The sequence below is a fragment of the Atta cephalotes genome (assembly GCF_000143395.1).
Source record: "Atta cephalotes unplaced genomic scaffold scaffold00022, whole genome shotgun sequence".
Lineage (NCBI taxonomy): Eukaryota > Metazoa > Arthropoda > Insecta > Hymenoptera > Formicidae > Atta > Atta cephalotes.
Genome location: NW_012130086.1, coordinates 2,671,135 through 2,684,067, shown reverse-complemented (window position 1 = coordinate 2,684,067; position 12,933 = coordinate 2,671,135).

The window sequence follows — 12,933 nt, the reverse complement described above, 5'->3', positions numbered from 1 at the left end:
GAGAGAGAGAGAGAGAGAGAGAGAAGAAGAGAGAGAGAGAGAGAGAGAGAGAGAGAGAGAGAGAGAGAGAGAGAGAAAGCCATATTGCAAGTAGAAAACAGAAAAAAATCAATGGGAATGACAGATAGAGAAAAGGTTTAGAAGGGGCGGAAAGATACAAGCGATAAGAAAACAGCGGATCTTGGATAGATTCCCCTGGTGTCGCCGCGTACTATTCTTCTATTTTCCGCATTAAAATCGAACTAGATTGTATATATCACTGCTCGCATCTACGATATCTCTTGCGTTTCATGTCACTCGTTTTTCATACGCTTCTTAATTAATAGCACATTAATAGAAGGGATAGTCTCGATAAATGAAATAGATGCGAGATAGATGCATATGTAATGTTAAAACAAAAACATGTATACACGTGATATGTTAAAACAAAAACATGTATACACGTGATACGTAATGTTAATACATAAAACAAAAACATATGTTTAATGCGCATTTCTTAACGTAGATTTTTCTTTAATAAATTCAAATTGCACTAAATGACTTTAATGACATTTAAGAATTGGGAATAAGATATACCGTTTATTGACAAAATTTTTTTCAATAAATAGTAGAAAATATTAATTACAGCATTCAATGATATTTTGATAAAGGAACAAAAATGGGAAATTTAAAAAAAAAGAGATTTTATTCTTGATTATATTTTCCTTCTTGATATCTCGTACTTGTGCATATTTGAATAAATGCATATTTGAAAAAATATTAATTATATTAGCGATCAATATCATATCTGGATTACGTCAAATCAAGGACTTCAAGAAGTATTCTTATCAAGAATATTCCATGTATGTCTAGTAGCTTATTTTTATATATAATTAACAACGATAATTAATAATGTTAATGTGTGCGCATGTGAATCGTGATACTTGTTAATTTCCATTCGATAATTAATTCGTAATGGAATCGTCTCTTGCGATTACTGACGATCGTACGTACTACAACTTATAGATTATTACGTGTTATGACATGAAGTAGTTTCAAATAACAAAAAAATTAATTTTAATTAATAATAAGTCTCTTACACAACAGTTTCATTAAGCCTTAAGAATTAAAACTATATCCGCAATTACAATACATATACAAAAAAATATTATTTTTTTGTTTAAAAAAAAATTGTAGAAGTTCGGATAAAAAAAAAATTCTGGTAAAAAAATCAGTTTTAGGAAGAGATTATACTCGTTCACGTCTAATTATCCGATGAAGTAGTAAGTTTTTTTTTAAGTGCAATTCGAAGCACGAACATTATTTTTATCAGGAGATATAAGATCGTGCATATCGTGTTTCTTGCAGCGTGAAGAATTTCGCCGGAAACGAGTTGTCCGTTCGTCGCGCGCACGACGCCCTCGGGATTCCTTTTTCCTCGTAATTCTCACGGGACCTCCAACTTCGCGATACACGCACGTACACGCATGCACATGCGCGCGAGGAAGTCGCGTGGCCCTATATCTTAAGAGGAAGCCAGGGGGGGTCCAGTCGAAGGACAGCGAATGGGGACTAACACTGTTTTATCGTGTAGCCAATTAATAACGTCTCCAGGGTTCCCTCCACCTTCTTTCTCTCTGTTGCCACCAGCAGCCTCCTTCGCGAAGAAGAGATCTTGCTTTAGATATCCACCGACTCTCCCGTGGACCTCCCGAAGACGATATCTCGGGCCCCGTAACTACTCGATCTTGCGCACTTTTTATTTGCGTGCCTCCCCCGCGTCGTGCCGCAAGACAGTAATGAGTTAAAGCGTCACCGTTGCAGGAATATTAACGATTCCGTACTTATGTACTATAAAAACATATAAATTAGCCGCGAAAATAATCGAGCGCCGGTCACTGAAACACATCCAATAAGTATATCTGTCTTTGTGTTTTAGCTTACAGAGTTGTCTCGCATCGTCCTCCTGCAAGCAATCGTTCCAGAATCCAGTCCCAGCCAGGCATCGTGTCAGTGTGTGGAAATACATAATTATATAGAATTACGGTATAAGTTGTGTTAAATCAATGTTAATCGCTGTAGCGAAGTGGGGTATTATAATAAATACATTATTTTATGTATATTTGTCGCCTCGTTTTCCTCGAAGAAATTGCCACATCCCAAGCACTTCGAAATGGATACAAGTTCTGATAATAATTAAACGAAATTTTTATTATCGGATAAGATGATTGAATTTCTGATATTAATCGGATCATCAAATTAACGTTATTGAAAAATAACGCAAGAAAAATGCCAAAGTCGTGACAAAACTACTTTATTACGGAGACAAAATCTCATTTAAACTATTGAGTGCGCGGCTCATCATTTAATTACAATTTTCCGAAGTCGTTCGGAATTTGACGGCGAACTGCGCGAAAAATTTGTCGGACACGTTTAATTCCTCTTCCTCTTTCCGCGCGGTAAACGGATCGTGTTACGATTACGAGGCACGGTCGTAATCGCTTTTAAAGGCACTTTCGGAGCTTACGGCCCGAACTTTTCCTCAGCTACAAAGAAGCTCAGCTTTTTTCCACGGTCGTTCACCATGCACCGGGAGGGAAGAGTGGCTCGTAAAGAGCGGCTGCAATAGCCCGGCATCTGCGATGAGCAATTAACGAAAGGGTTTTCGCCTTCACCCCGACCGCCATCCCCCTTATCCTCCCGCGGCAGCTTAAAGGCCAGCCGCCACACCCGCTGACAAGGCGTTTGATTTATAACGAGCTTTTACTTTTTAATTCCGACGCAAGTGTCACCGCGTTTTTTCTTCTCTTCGAGCTGCCGGGAACTCGTTGCGTTGCAAACGCGTTACGAGACAGCTTATAATTTATGCACGGTCTTGTTCAGCTTCGGCTTCACGTAATAGTTGAACGTCAGTGTCGAGATTAATCGTAGATGAAAATCTCAGCTACTATCCGTCGAATAAAAAAATTAATACGTCACATTATTCGCAGACAAAAAATACAATTTAAAAAAAAATTGGTATTTTTTTATCGCAACTTTAATCTTATATAACATTAAGCATATCATTTGACGCGAAGGTCAAAGCTGTCATCTAAGCTTTAATTAAATTTTTAACGACGAATATGAAAAAATTAAATTTTGTATTTTTGTGTTAACAAAAATCTACTTCTTTCGGAGAGGAATTAAAGACAACTTATTAGGATATCGCGGCTTGTCTCAAGTCGCAGAAATAATCGACTGTACCACTTCTCGAGCAACTTTTCAGTATCAACTCTAGCTTTAATTGTCGAAAGATAAGACTGAGAGGAAAGCGAAAGACGGGAAATGAGGAAGGAAAGAGATCGTGTCGTGAAAGTTTGAAGCTCTCGGTGGGTTCGCGCTTAACTCGGGATTTGGGACTCGAGGGGTACTTAACCCTCGGGATGGGTTATGAAATGACTTTATGGCAGATCAGAGGCTTGCTGTAGATTGCATAAGGGGGTCCAGGAGTACCGGCGTAGGGGTACACGCTTTGGTCGCATCGACAAGTCCGAACTGGAAGGACGATCTCTACGGTATGACAACGAGGAGCCAGGCCCGAGAGAATTCCGCAAATGGAATCCTGATTACGAATAACATCGTCCTGTGACCTTTCGAAATCTCTGCACTTCGAACGCGTCATTCATGGACCGGTGGGCTCCAATCCGTAAGTAAAATGTTTTTTTGTATATTATAGCTGTAAAATTTAAATTTATGAGAATATTTATGTAAATAACTAAAAAAAGAATGAATAACTAAAAAAAATATTATCATAATCAAGTGTGATACTATTGTAAAGTTGCACGCAAAATATTTTGCAACGTTCGCTAACTAAAAATAAATCAAGATTATTCCGTTTGAGCGCCTTTTTTATAGTCTTAAGAGAGCTGACTGGAGCTGACGCAGTCAGGCTCGTAATCGTGGTAGATTCAACATCAAATGTCTGACTTTGCATGATTATATGTGATACGTTGTTCATTACATTTTAATAGGTACTGTGTAACTCACTTTTATTTGTGTTAATAGAATTACCTTTATTTTATTTATTATATACGAAAAGAATGATTTTACTGAAGTATCTAAAAATTTAGCAAGATACAGATTTGAAAATAATTTTGTTAGATCATCAAAATAATTATGTACAAAATTTAAACATGATGAGTAATACTGCAAAATATTTTAACATTCTAACAATTAGTTTGCGCGTTCTAATTATTCTGATAATCCAACAAAATTATTTTCAGATGAGTATCTAGCTAAATTTTTTAGATACTTTAGCAAAATCGTTCTTTCTGTGTATGCATGTTTGTGTCTACAATTTTAGAATAAACAAAATAATATAAACAAGTAGATGATAGTACAAACGAAATAGACAAGATATGGTCGCCATATTTTGTATTCACTAGAAAGTAATTAAAGCAATGAGATCTTAATATGCACGATAATGCTTACGTTAGTTTAAATTATAGTTCAAACATTAATGTTTTTTTTAAATTTAAGTTATAATTACGTCTAAAAAAATTGATCAGATAGCTATAACAATAATAATTGTAATCTGGTATAAAAAGATCTAATTTAAACTTTTGCGACAATTTTAATGTTAAATTTGCATTATACATATAACGACTCAGATTATTTTATTATTTAATAGTTCCGTTCGTTTCACGGTGTAATCGATCGATTACGTCGCATCATGCTAGTCTTTTTTTTTTATTCAAAACAAAACACGCGTCGCGTCCGGAATTTTCACAGCAACCTACCATCTCTATTTGCGTGACGGCAGATACGCGAGATAGCTCAGGTTTGAGCACCTCTTTGTAATTTTACGTTGCTGTGGGGTGGCTAAAGCTGACGCAGTGGGGTAGATGGTCGGTGGTATGCCCAGTAGCCAATTCCCGGCTTTGGGCTCGACTCGGCGGGTCCATTCATCGCCGTGCATTACGTGACCGGTTTACCAATCCAGCCCTTCCTGCACCACCGCCGCCGCCGACGCCGCCGCCACCATCGCTACCATCACCACCACCAACGCCTGTATATACCTCTTTTCCGTTACGAGAGCTGGCGCGGAAGGGCCGTCGGATACGTACCTGTGTGTACGTGTATCTGCCAAACAACCCCCAGAGTCATATCGACCGGTTGGAATGGTCTGAACTCCCTTCGCGATTCCGAAATTCACTCGTAAACGATTTTCCAAGGTTTGATTCTGCTGTCCGTTCCGTTCTGTTAAAAACGACGTTCCGCGTGGCAGTGGCTTCTCGTCTTGTCGCGCGTATCCTTTATTTGCGTCGCGTGTGGAGAGGTCGGATCGCATTCGTGATTCGAATCACGCGCGACCATGTGAATTTTTACGTCGTTGCCCAATGACCGATCGTTCCGTTTGCTCGTTTGAGAAAAATAAATTATGTATTTACTTAATTTTCTGGAATTTATACATAAGTTTAGCAGTCATAATAATTATTTCGTAACAAAGACGTATAATTGTGGACGCTAAGATTGCGACGTTACTCGTGTTTAGGAAGGACAAACTCGTTGCAGACGAATTGACTGGCCGCCGCAAAAAAGGACAATGCCGACGGGTAGGCGCGCGCAGGGCCTTAAAGTAATTATTCCGTCTATAAAACGGCCCGACACGAATTTCCGTGACGAATTGCTCGCGATATCCAGCGTGAGCAAACGAAACGCCCACGAAGAAGAGGCCGGCTGAATCTGCGCGAGAGGAGACTTTCGAGAGGCAAGTCTTCACAGGGGGGCGTCACGTCTCTGGGTCTGATGACGACGGCACGTTCGACTTGCGAGCCTTGGACGAGCAGCTTGGCGAAGGGGCGAAGAGAAGAAAGAGAGGAGAAGGTTCACCTCGATCAGCTCGGTTTCTACACGATGATGACATGTTAATGTATGGACGCGTAGTACATAAGCGTGTCTGGAAGGAGGTGCCAGAGGAGGACAAGCATGCTGGTGCCAAGCACGAGCCAAAGCAGGCAACCTCCCCTCCCTCTGTCCTCCGCAGAGCCCCGCGACACCCCCTTCGTGGCGGATGGATTTCTTTCGGTTTAAGACGAACGGGCCTAGGTCCCCGACCGTCGTCCCGAGTCATTGTCGCCCTGCCTTCTTCATCTGCATACAATGCTGGAGACATCCGCGCGGCACCGTTCCTCTTCGCTCTTCCTCTTCTGTTGAATTGACTCCCGCTCTCTCCCTCCGACGTCATCGGGATGTCGTTAATGCGACCGCCTGTCGAAATTATCGAAGGAGAAACTGAAATTCATGGGCAAAGCAGCCCGAGAGCTGAGAGACCGGGTTTTGGATTAAAGATGACGTCTAAATTAATCCAGCGGATTTTCGAGGCGGTGGGTGTCGTAAGAACAGTTAAAGAATTCGTACTGTTAAAGGAGTGGCTTAATAAATAAGGAACGTCTATCTATGATTTCTTTCGCTCTACTTTTTATAATGCTTTCTTTAAAAAACTTGAAAAACACAATGCTGTGACGAAAATAGATAATTTTCGTATCTAACGTTATTGACAATTGTAATCTGATCGCAGATTTCAGGTCAGAGGGGAAGAACTCGATTAAGAATCTGACGCAGGGATCATAACTATTAGTCGCGTTCCCATTGGAACTAAATAGAGGCAACAGTTGCGGTTTATGAAATTAAATCGCTGCTGACTTCTGAAACGAGGGTCAGCTTTGCCATTACTATATTATTTTATATTTTCATTTTGAAAAAGAATCTATTCTTTTTTATAAAGTATGTCTTTTGTATATGATACATTATTTTATAGATAATGTTTATTTCTTATTAAAATAATCAGAAAATTATTGATCTAAAAAATGAAATTAATCATATTATAATTAAACATAACAAATGACGATTATGATATCAAAGAACTTTGTTAAATATATTGATGTTATTATCCATCTCGCAAAATCTCCATTTTAATAAAGATTCAATTATACATATTCAATTAGATGGTTTTTACATCTTCATCTCGTATTGCTCCAACGTCTTATTCGAAATGAAGTAATGCGAAAGTTTTTAACGACGATGGCAAGAAAGGGGAGATTCAAAATGCTCCTCGGATTTGTCAGAAAGGCAGGATTTATTTTTGGAGGGTCTTATAGAGCGACACTTAGCCACGATGTATAATATCCAGTCTGAGCGTAGCCACCTTTATCTCTTCTATTAACCCCCGCGAGGTAATTAAATTAAATGATCCACGGTCCCTCTCGATCATCCAGTTCGTAAGTGCCTATTTATTCCGACACCCTTCGATGAGAATGAAAGCTTCTGCGGACACGTGCTACATATCAATTATAATTTATAAAAATGTATGCTTTATGCATGGCGTAGATATTTGTGTAATTGTTTTCCTTTTATTAATCTCTGAATTCTTTTTTATCAGCGCCAGTTAAATAACATATAATTGCTTATATGAGAAATAATTCTTATTAGAACTTTGAATATTTTTTTATTTGATATTCTTTTTTCCAACTATTCGCACAAGTCAATTTATAAAACAGTGATGCATTGCGATTGAAGCCACAATCGCGAAGTCCCAATTGAATAGACTAATCCAGACAGCAGTTTCATCACGCCGCTACGTTATCTGACTTGCCACAGAAATTTCAGAGAATGAAAGAATTCCGAAACATCTGGGTCGGGAAAAGCAAGCACTCGTTTCTTCATTCGCTCGTACGTTCGCTCGAGGAATACATAGGAAATGCGTCCGCGTAAGGTACGAAGGGGCCCCTTCTGCCCTGAGATCGACCTCCCGACGAACGCAAGCCACGAGAAAGAAAACGGGGGGTGGCACCGAAGGGGCCCCGGTTGCGCACGTGTTAGATAGAGGGTCGACTGGGCTGAGAAGCTCCCGAGGGAGCTACGTACCATTTTGCATAAATCGCGAGACACCCCGTCGTACCAGAACCTCGGGGAGATTCTGGAATAGGTTGAATCCACCGGCGCCGTGCGATCACGAAGGGATGAAAGTGCCAGAGGTACCGAAGGCACTCGATATTTCACCCCCTTTTCTCGTTTTTTCTCTGTATCACGTGCGGTGAGAAATACGTACGAAAATGTTGAGGCGGTCCCGTCTTTTCCATCTTTTCGTTTCGCGAAGATGGTGCGAAGTTTAAGTGATGCTATCGTCAACGTCTTGTTAATGGTTGATGGATAGAATTTATCGTGTGTATATTTCAAATTAAAAAAAAATCGAAAAAGGAAAGACGCAATATCTTCTGTTGAATAGATTTTTTTATATTTCGCGGTATAGGTACATATTCGACAAAATATATAGTTAGAAGTTTCGAAAATTTTTATTTTAATATATTAAAATATATTAAAAGTTTAAGATTTGTTAAATTTTTGCATTAATATTAATCACGTGAGCAGATCAATATATCGAGTACATTTATGTTCATAGGACAAACTCTTCCTCGCAATGTATTGTAGCTTAATTCAACAATAACCGCAATATGTTCTCTTTCTCGTTGTAACAGAGCAGTATTGTTTTATAGCCAGTACGATAACTTTAAGCGGACTTCTGACATGGGGATACATTATCCCCGCGTATGTTCGATGGGGGTGTGAGTGCCCATGGTGCCCTGAAATGAAAGGGAACAATAGCTCAGGGTGTAGTTAATGCTCGTCCTTTCGTGGGGTCCACCATACCACAAATTATGTGTCTCTTGAAACTTCTACTTCGATGGATTATTTTTGTACTATATTTACATATGCGCGATTTTTATTCAATTCGAATTTATTTCATTTGTAGAATACATAATTAGCTAACAGTTAACTTGTTAACATGCAAGTAATGATATATTGCTTCTTATTTTATATTTGTCTTCGCAATAAAGATTTGATTTATTTATCGTCTATTTGCGGAAATTCGTTTCTTTTTACCATTAGCATTGGTATTATTTCTAGCATGCCCTCCTTTTACAAATGTTCCTAGTGACCATTTCTGGAGACGAGATCATTCACGAGCGTGATCGACAGATATATGCTCCGTGATTGAATACCCAATAAGGTGACTCCCGTGAAACCAGTAACACGATATCCTTAGTTGTACCTTGAGTACTGAAGTTGTGTTTCATTGTTGCATCATTTTTACAGCGAGTTTGTACTGTCCTCAAATTCTCTATTCAATGTCGATTTTTTTCCGACTAAAGAATTAGTAACTTAACTACGAGACTTAATCAGGATTAATTATTGTTGATTATATAATTACATTAATTTTTTATAATTAAGAAACTATATACATTGTATTTTTAGAAATCATATCTAAAAGTATGGGATTTTTAAAAAATCTATTTAGAAAATAATTTTTAGCTTTACAGTCGCCTTTGAGTTGAATTTTCACTTATCGAATAACCAATGAAAGTTCAAACTACAGATATACGATTTATCGAATGTTTCATGAAGGAAGAGAACTCTCGTACACTGAAAATTAATTAGTTTCTCTTGTCGATAGCGTATAGCGACAGGATCATTTATTGCGGTTATCGATGCTTGCCTGGCATTTCAAAAATTCGTGCCACTTTACTAGATTCAGATGCACAAGGTTTTGAGAAAGGTGTCGGGGTGTGGTGGTGGTTCCGGCAGATGAACGAGCGAACGAGCACCGCTGCGGGCAGGTAGTCGGTCGGGTATAGGCTTACGCAAGCCTTATACCTATAAGTTAAGATTAACTTTGCTTAGCGGTGTCCAAGAGAACGGGCCAGGGGGGGGGACCACAGGATCGGGTAACGAATGAGGACATTTGACGGGATTAATTTATGTCCAGTTTGGTAACCGAGCGCAACGATACGCCCAGCCATATCAAGCGAAGAGATGGCAGAGAGACAGAGAAGAATCAATAGAGAAAGAGAGAGAGAGAGGAGGGGGGAGGGAGGAGAAGGGAAGAGGAATATGTACAGGTCTCATCGTACACTCATATGTTCGAACAGGGATTTCGGTTTTAGGGAATAACAAGTTTTGTTCTCCTCCGCCTTCCTCCTCACTCGTAGATTCCGGTGTGATCTTCGAGTTCCCGCAAACCTATCTCAGAGGTTAACGGTGAATGGACCATCGACGTTGCCAAACCGGACACGCGGTGAAACTCGTTTTTACGTAGAATTCGAGGACTTCTTCTTCTTCTTCTTCTTCTTCTTCTTCAGCAGCTGCCGGAAAGAGCGGGGAGCGATTGCTTTTTTCGCGATGTCATTGATTCGGACCTGCACGTGTGATTCGACTTGTAGAGAACTTCGAGATCGGTTAGATGTTCTTGTGAATTAGAACGGCTGTGCTGAGATAGGATCGATGAAACGCCCATGAAAGAATCTGCTTGAATAAATTTTATGAGATAACTGCAGCGTTTTCTGAATGTACTCTGTTCATGTTGAAAAGACCGATTGTATCAGAATCAATAAAAAGATTTTGCGAAGATTTAAGAAACTTGCAAATCAATCTGATCAAAAACTGATTACTAATCAAAACGATTAGTCATCATATTAAATATTATGACAATATTATTTAGTTCCATCATGCAATTAATATATTAATATATACTAAATTATTAAAAAATTCTAATCAATTTAAATTTATATATCTTAATAAAACATATTTAAATAAATTAATAAAACATATGCGTGCTAATCCTATTTATTTTCATACCGTTTTATTTATCATCATTGAATTCATTCAAGTTCCAAATCAAACTTATACAGAACGGATTCTTCAAAATTCTGTATGTCAACCAAATTCCGTTCGTTATCGGCGATGTATCCATTCCTGCCGTAAATTAAGCGGTTGGCACAATTTTGCGGACCGCTGTCTACAGGTACAGGACACCGTAACTTTTAATATATATACCGGCTTGTAATTTTCGCGATCACGTACCGGTTCGTCGCCTTTTATTTATCGACGAGAAGGTATGGTCGATCGGGATCCACGAAGAGAACATCATGTCTTGAGTACCTATCATGTAGGCATATGCATGTCCTCGAACCGAAAATAAGGGTTGCGTATTCCCTGGCTGTGCAAAAGCGAGTAGGCGAAAGAACGTTCAAGCTGGTGCCCCTGTCGAGTCGCAACGCGATGTAATGCGGTGGTTAAATCTGCGAGTTTATGTACATTCCGACAACCGCGCGCCGTCGTCAAGGTATTCGCCTGCACGATTTTTTTCGCCTTTTACCAGCGACGACTTCCCCGTGCCGTCGCGTCCCCTCCCGGATATCGGGTTTTGGATATCTCGGATCCGATTCCAGATGCCAAAGTGGGTTATCGGCTACGATGCCGCGTGTGTCCACATCCGATACGGCCCCGCGAGTAAACTCGACGATGTAAAATCGTTGATGGTCCCCATCGGCAATGCGATATTTGATTCGACACTCGTTTGCCAGTTCGAACAATTTTACGCTCTTTATCTGCCGGCGAATTTTTATTTCTGAATAAAGCGCTCGAGAAGTTTCCAGTGATCGTCGTAAGGTATTTAGAGTTATACTCGAGTTTTATTTATTCTTTAATGATGATGCACTGAGAAAAAAATATAGTCAATTTTAATAAATATTTAATTACTATAAATAAATATTCGTTCAGTAAGATGAATGATTGTTAAATCAAATTAATGTTTCTTGTATTAAATAAATATGTCTTTATATTTAATAAATATTTAGTTGGCAGTATTCAACTAAATATTTTATTAAAATTGACTATATTTTTTCTCAGTATGGAAAATGTGATATATAAGTCGATTTTATGCGACAAGCACAGCGAGGCAATCTGTCGCACGTGTTAATATAGTTTTCATTATATATGTGTTTAACATTAATTTAACGCGATAGATGGCATAAACTTCGTCGTCAAATGAGAAAAATACAGTGGAGAGAATTTTATTTTATAAAAATAATTTTTAACATTATGATTTTATACAAGTATTTTTTATGCAGATTTATTTGCTTTGATTTCACAATAAATCAGGTTTTTGGATATCTTGAATCCAGTTTCAAAAGTAGGTTAGCGTCTTTCAAATGTTTGAAATACATGTGGTGAATTCAATCAATAATAATTCCGTCTGATTCAATAATTTATCTTTTGTAGCGCGCGTTTTAAAGTTGTTTATCTATTCAACGTACCAGAAATATTAGTCTTGATAGCTGATTCAATTTTTCTTTATTTTTTTCATCATTCATGTATAATGTTTGGCATGTAATAATCAATGTCAGTCTGTATGTTTAACGGTAAAAATTGTGCTACATGTGCGACAACCTGTGTGTGCGATCACACTATTAGATTTAGATACTTTATAAACATCGATATTATCGACACGTTATCATGATAAAGGCACGAATACGGTTTCGTCTCGGATCATTGCGTATGACGTAATATGATCTATATGTTATAAGGAATCGACTTGCAAAAAATAAATTAATATCGATTGTACTGCAAATTACGGCCTAGATACTCGTCTAATATGAATGTTAGTATTTGCAATGCTATGGTAATCTCGTCACTGATCTCGTTTATATTTTTTTTGCATATAAATACAAAAGATATCCTAACATAAAAAATTGTTTAAAAAGATATTTTTACAGTGTTTTAAAGATACTCATTATTTTTCAGTAATATTAATTTATGTTTGTTAATTTAAGTTATATGTTTCAGCTTCAATTTAGAATTGTGTTTCAAAATCGATAAATAATCGGCACGTTTGTTTGAATTGGAAATTATAAAATTCATAAAAAAATTATATATATATATAAGGTAATTATATATACAATTAAAAAAGATTCTTACAATTAAAAAAAGATAAAAAGTAGATTAAATAAAGATTAAAGTTAATCTACATTAATGTTTTATATTACATAATTTTTTTTATATAGAAGTAAAGATATTTTCATAAATAAATAAAGAGCTATTTGATCAAAACGGATTCGATCAAATCGTATATATAAG